At 66.6% G+C, this 6662-nt stretch overlaps 1 protein-coding gene across 1 annotated transcript in view; it reads right to left on the reverse strand.

Annotated features, from left to right (window-relative positions):
* The window catches only part of SLC5A10 (solute carrier family 5 (sodium/sugar cotransporter), member 10), a 60527-nt gene that overhangs the window by 51536 nt on the left and 2329 nt on the right, over positions 1-6662 (reverse strand). The window lies entirely within an intron of this gene.

Raw genomic sequence — 6662 nt, forward strand, 5'->3', positions numbered from 1 at the left:
GACCCCCCCAGGCTGGACCCTGTCCATAGACACCACCAGGCTGCACCCTGTCCATAGACACCGCCAGGCTGAGCCCTGTCCATAGACACCGCCAGGCTGAGCCCTGTCCATAGATACCGCCGGGCTCCACCCCGACCATAGACACCGCCAGGCTCCACCCTGACCACAGATACCGCCAGGCTGCCCCCTGCCCATAGACACCGCCTGGCTGGGCCCTGTCCAAAGATACCGCCAGGCTGCCCCCTGCCCATAGACACCGCCTGGCTGGGCCCTGTCCAAAGATACCGCCAGGCTGCCCCCTGCCCATAGACACCGCCTGGCTGGGCCCTGTCCAAAGATACCGCCAGGCTGCCCCCTGCCCATAGACACCGCCTGGCTGGGCCCTGTCCAAAGATACCGCCAGGCTGCCCCCTGCCCATAGACACCGCCTGGCTGGGCCCTGTCCAAAGATACCGCCAGGCTGCCCCCTGCCCATAGACACCGCCTGGCTGGGCCCTGTCCAAAGATACCGCCAGGCTGCCCCCTGCCCATAGACACCGCCTGGCTGGGCCCTGTCCAAAGATACCGCCAGGCTGCCCCCTGCCCATAGACACCGCCTGGCTGGGCCCTGTCCAAAGATACCGCCAGGCTGCCCCCTGCCCATAGACACCGCCTGGCTGGGCCCTGTCCAAAGATACCGCCAGGCTGCCCCCTGCCCATAGACACCGCCTGGCTGGGCCCTGTCCAAAGATACCGCCAGGCTGCCCCCTGCCCATAGACACCGCCTGGCTGGGCCCTGTCCAAAGATACCGCCAGGCTGCCCCCTGCCCATAGACACCGCCTGGCTGGGCCCTGTCCAAAGATACCGCCAGGCTGCCCCCTGCCCATAGACACCGCCTGGCTGGGCCCTGTCCAAAGATACCGCCAGGCTGCCCCCTGCCCATAGACACCGCCTGGCTGGGCCCTGTCCAAAGATACCGCCAGGCTGCCCCCTGCCCATAGACACCGCCTGGCTGGGCCCTGTCCAAAGATACCGCCAGGCTGCCCCCTGCCCATAGACACCGCCTGGCTGGGCCCTGTCCAAAGATACCGCCAGGCTGCCCCCTGCCCATAGACACCGCCTGGCTGGGCCCTGTCCAAAGATACCGCCAGGCTGCCCCCTGCCCATAGACACCGCCTGGCTGGGCCCTGTCCAAAGATACCGCCAGGCTGCCCCCTGCCCATAGACACCGCCTGGCTGGGCCCTGTCCAAAGATACCGCCAGGCTGCCCCCTGCCCATAGACACCGCCTGGCTGGGCCCTGTCCAAAGATACCGCCAGGCTGCCCCCTGCCCATAGACACCGCCTGGCTGGGCCCTGTCCAAAGATACCGCCAGGCTGCCCCCTGCCCATAGACACCGCCTGGCTGGGCCCTGTCCAAAGATACCGCCAGGCTGCCCCCTGCCCATAGACACCGCCTGGCTGGGCCCTGTCCAAAGATACCGCCAGGCTGCCCCCTGCCCATAGACACCGCCTGGCTGGGCCCTGTCCAAAGATACCGCCAGGCTGCCCCCTGCCCATAGACACCGCCTGGCTGGGCCCTGTCCAAAGATACCGCCAGGCTGCCCCCTGCCCATAGACACCGCCTGGCTGGGCCCTGTCCAAAGATACCGCCAGGCTGCCCCCTGCCCATAGACACCGCCTGGCTGGGCCCTGTCCAAAGATACCGCCAGGCTGCCCCCTGCCCATAGACACCGCCTGGCTGGGCCCTGTCCAAAGATACCGCCAGGCTGCCCCCTGCCCATAGACACCGCCTGGCTGGGCCCTGTCCAAAGATACCGCCAGGCTGCCCCCTGCCCATAGACACCGCCTGGCTGGGCCCTGTCCAAAGATACCGCCAGGCTGCCCCCTGCCCATAGACACCGCCTGGCTGGGCCCTGTCCAAAGATACCGCCAGGCTGCCCCCTGCCCATAGACACCGCCTGGCTGGGCCCTGTCCAAAGATACCGCCAGGCTGCCCCCTGCCCATAGACACCGCCTGGCTGGGCCCTGTCCAAAGATACCGCCAGGCTGCCCCCTGCCCATAGACACCGCCTGGCTGGGCCCTGTCCAAAGATACCGCCAGGCTGCCCCCTGCCCATAGACACCGCCTGGCTGGGCCCTGTCCAAAGATACCGCCAGGCTGCCCCCTGCCCATAGACACCGCCTGGCTGGGCCCTGTCCAAAGATACCGCCAGGCTGCCCCCTGCCCATAGACACCGCCTGGCTGGGCCCTGTCCAAAGATACCGCCAGGCTGCCCCCTGCCCATAGACACCGCCTGGCTGGGCCCTGTCCAAAGATACCGCCAGGCTGCCCCCTGCCCATAGACACCGCCTGGCTGGGCCCTGTCCAAAGATACCGCCAGGCTGCCCCCTGCCCATAGACACCGCCTGGCTGGGCCCTGTCCAAAGATACCGCCAGGCTGCCCCCTGCCCATAGACACCGCCTGGCTGGGCCCTGTCCAAAGATACCGCCAGGCTGCCCCCTGCCCATAGACACCGCCTGGCTGGGCCCTGTCCAAAGATACCGCCAGGCTGCCCCCTGCCCATAGACACCGCCTGGCTGGGCCCTGTCCAAAGATACCGCCAGGCTGCCCCCTGCCCATAGACACCGCCTGGCTGGGCCCTGTCCAAAGATACCGCCAGGCTGCCCCCTGCCCATAGACACCGCCTGGCTGGGCCCTGTCCAAAGATACCGCCAGGCTGCCCCCTGCCCATAGACACCGCCTGGCTGGGCCCTGTCCAAAGATACCGCCAGGCTGCCCCCTGCCCATAGACACCGCCTGGCTGGGCCCTGTCCAAAGATACCGCCAGGCTGCCCCCTGCCCATAGACACCGCCTGGCTGGGCCCTGTCCAAAGATACCGCCAGGCTGCCCCCTGCCCATAGACACCGCCTGGCTGGGCCCTGTCCAAAGATACCGCCAGGCTGCCCCCTGCCCATAGACACCGCCTGGCTGGGCCCTGTCCAAAGATACCGCCAGGCTGCCCCCTGCCCATAGACACCGCCTGGCTGGGCCCTGTCCAAAGATACCGCCAGGCTGCCCCCTGCCCATAGACACCGCCTGGCTGGGCCCTGTCCAAAGATACCGCCAGGCTGCCCCCTGCCCATAGACACCGCCTGGCTGGGCCCTGTCCAAAGATACCGCCAGGCTGCCCCCTGCCCATAGACACCGCCTGGCTGGGCCCTGTCCAAAGATACCGCCAGGCTGCCCCCTGCCCATAGACACCGCCTGGCTGGGCCCTGTCCAAAGATACCGCCAGGCTGCCCCCTGCCCATAGACACCGCCTGGCTGGGCCCTGTCCAAAGATACCGCCAGGCTGCCCCCTGCCCATAGACACCGCCTGGCTGGGCCCTGTCCAAAGATACCGCCAGGCTGCCCCCTGCCCATAGACACCGCCTGGCTGGGCCCTGTCCAAAGATACCGCCAGGCTGCCCCCTGCCCATAGACACCGCCTGGCTGGGCCCTGTCCAAAGATACCGCCAGGCTGCCCCCTGCCCATAGACACCGCCTGGCTGGGCCCTGTCCAAAGATACCGCCAGGCTGCCCCCTGCCCATAGACACCGCCTGGCTGGGCCCTGTCCAAAGATACCGCCAGGCTGCCCCCTGCCCATAGACACCGCCTGGCTGGGCCCTGTCCAAAGATACCGCCAGGCTGCCCCCTGCCCATAGACACCGCCTGGCTGGGCCCTGTCCAAAGATACCGCCAGGCTGCCCCCTGCCCATAGACACCGCCTGGCTGGGCCCTGTCCAAAGATACCGCCAGGCTGCCCCCTGCCCATAGACACCGCCTGGCTGGGCCCTGTCCAAAGATACCGCCAGGCTGCCCCCTGCCCATAGACACCGCCTGGCTGGGCCCTGTCCAAAGATACCGCCAGGCTGCCCCCTGCCCATAGACACCGCCTGGCTGGGCCCTGTCCAAAGATACCGCCAGGCTGCCCCCTGCCCATAGACACCGCCTGGCTGGGCCCTGTCCAAAGATACCGCCAGGCTGCCCCCTGCCCATAGACACCGCCTGGCTGGGCCCTGTCCAAAGATACCGCCAGGCTGCCCCCTGCCCATAGACACCGCCTGGCTGGGCCCTGTCCAAAGATACCGCCAGGCTGCCCCCTGCCCATAGACACCGCCTGGCTGGGCCCTGTCCAAAGATACCGCCAGGCTGCCCCCTGCCCATAGACACCGCCTGGCTGGGCCCTGTCCAAAGATACCGCCAGGCTGCCCCCTGCCCATAGACACCGCCTGGCTGGGCCCTGTCCAAAGATACCGCCAGGCTGCCCCCTGCCCATAGACACCGCCTGGCTGGGCCCTGTCCAAAGATACCGCCAGGCTGCCCCCTGCCCATAGACACCGCCTGGCTGGGCCCTGTCCAAAGATACCGCCAGGCTGCCCCCTGCCCATAGACACCGCCTGGCTGGGCCCTGTCCAAAGATACCGCCAGGCTGCCCCCTGCCCATAGACACCGCCTGGCTGGGCCCTGTCCAAAGATACCGCCAGGCTGCCCCCTGCCCATAGACACCGCCTGGCTGGGCCCTGTCCAAAGATACCGCCAGGCTGCCCCCTGCCCATAGACACCGCCTGGCTGGGCCCTGTCCAAAGATACCGCCAGGCTGCCCCCTGCCCATAGACACCGCCTGGCTGGGCCCTGTCCAAAGATACCGCCAGGCTGCCCCCTGCCCATAGACACCGCCTGGCTGGGCCCTGTCCAAAGATACCGCCAGGCTGCCCCCTGCCCATAGACACCGCCTGGCTGGGCCCTGTCCAAAGATACCGCCAGGCTGCCCCCTGCCCATAGACACCGCCTGGCTGGGCCCTGTCCAAAGATACCGCCAGGCTGCCCCCTGCCCATAGACACCGCCTGGCTGGGCCCTGTCCAAAGATACCGCCAGGCTGCCCCCTGCCCATAGACACCGCCTGGCTGGGCCCTGTCCAAAGATACCGCCAGGCTGCCCCCTGCCCATAGACACCGCCTGGCTGGGCCCTGTCCAAAGATACCGCCAGGCTGCCCCCTGCCCATAGACACCGCCTGGCTGGGCCCTGTCCAAAGATACCGCCAGGCTGCCCCCTGCCCATAGACACCGCCTGGCTGGGCCCTGTCCAAAGATACCGCCAGGCTCCACCCTGACCATACATACCACCAGGCTGAGCCCTGTCCATAGACACCGCCAGGCTGAGCCCTGTCCATAGATACCGCCAGGCTCCGCCCTGACCATAGACACCGCCAGGCTCCGCCCTGACCATAGACACCGCCAGGCTCCGCCCTGTCCATAGACACCGCCAGGCTCCACCCTGACCATAGATACCGCCAGGCTGAACCAGAGTAGGTAAGAACCCCTGGGCCTAGGACTTGGCCCTCGGACCCAGAGAGCCTTCCCTCCTTGGGCCTCCCCCACTCTGGCCTGTCCTCTGGGACGGGCCAGAGGCACTAACTCCTGCCTGACTGTGCCACGACCTGCCTAACCCCCAGCGCCACTTTGTGCTGCAACCCCTGACCATCAGCACCTCCAGCCTCACCCCTCACTCTCGCGCTCTAGGCCAGGGCAGACATGGCAGCCCAGCAGCCAGATGGCACACAGGTCTGTTTGGTGCGAACTGGAGCGTGGCCTCTGTATCTGTGCCTCTGGTCCCTGAAGAGGCAGCTGGCACAGGGGCCGGGGAATGCGGAGAGGAAGCGCATGAGGGGGAAATCCTATACTGGACCTTCAGTGCAGTGTGGAGCAGGTCCCTCCAGTCTCCAAAGGGAAACCCTGAGCAAGAAGCCTCTCATGATACTGAGAGCACCTCGCTTTTGGAAGGCAGAGCAATGCTTGCTTGTTAACATCTCCTGAAACTGCACAAGAACAAAATGCTCTGGGGTGCCCGGAGTTGACCTGAGGGTGCACAGTAGAGGCCAGGCCCAGACAAGGCCCAGGGTGTGCAGAGGGCTGCCGACCACTATCCCCATGCCCAAGGTGGGGGAGGGGCATGCCAGATGCCAGGTCAGACCCCCAGTCAGGCCCATGTGGTCCAGGCCGCCCCAGGCCAGTCCCAGGCCACCCCAGGCCAGTCCCAGGGCACCCCAGGCCAGTCCCAGGCTGCCCCAGGCCAGTCCCAGGCCACCCCAGGCCGCTGAGGAGCAGTCACTCTCCCAGGACCGCATTTCCAGGGAGCCCTGCCTGCAGGTCCTGGCTGACCAGTGAGGCCTCCACTCCCTCCTCAAAATCCATGGCATGTCTGGGTTTTCCCAGTCCCAGAGCCGACCTGAAGAAGGCCCAGGAGGTGAGCACCACTGAGGAGAAAGACAGGCTCACGGAGCATGTCCCGCCTTCAACGTGCCAGCCCACCCCCTGCACAGAGCCTGGGAGGCAGGCCGGCCATCCACCGCCTTCGGGCGCCAAGGCTTGGGTTTCGGGTCTCGTTCAGGCTCACTCAGCTGACAGCAGGCTGACCCAGGACACAGCCAGGTCCCCTCTCCTGAACCCCGCCAGGGCAGTGAGAGCCAGGCCTGGCATCCTGGCATTGCCATGACATCATCAGCAAGCCTGAGACCAGTCCATGCCTTCCTTGGGCCTTGGCTCCCTACCTGTAAAATTAGGGATTTGGACAGGAAAGCCACCAGCAAGGGCTGCCTGGCACTCTGGTGTGCTTTCTGCTCTTACCCTTCCAGCGGGACCAGGTCCAGGCCCCCA

The sequence above is a fragment of the Myotis davidii genome, unplaced genomic scaffold (assembly GCF_000327345.1).
Source record: "Myotis davidii unplaced genomic scaffold, ASM32734v1 scaffold129, whole genome shotgun sequence".
Taxonomy (NCBI): domain Eukaryota; kingdom Metazoa; phylum Chordata; class Mammalia; order Chiroptera; family Vespertilionidae; genus Myotis; species Myotis davidii.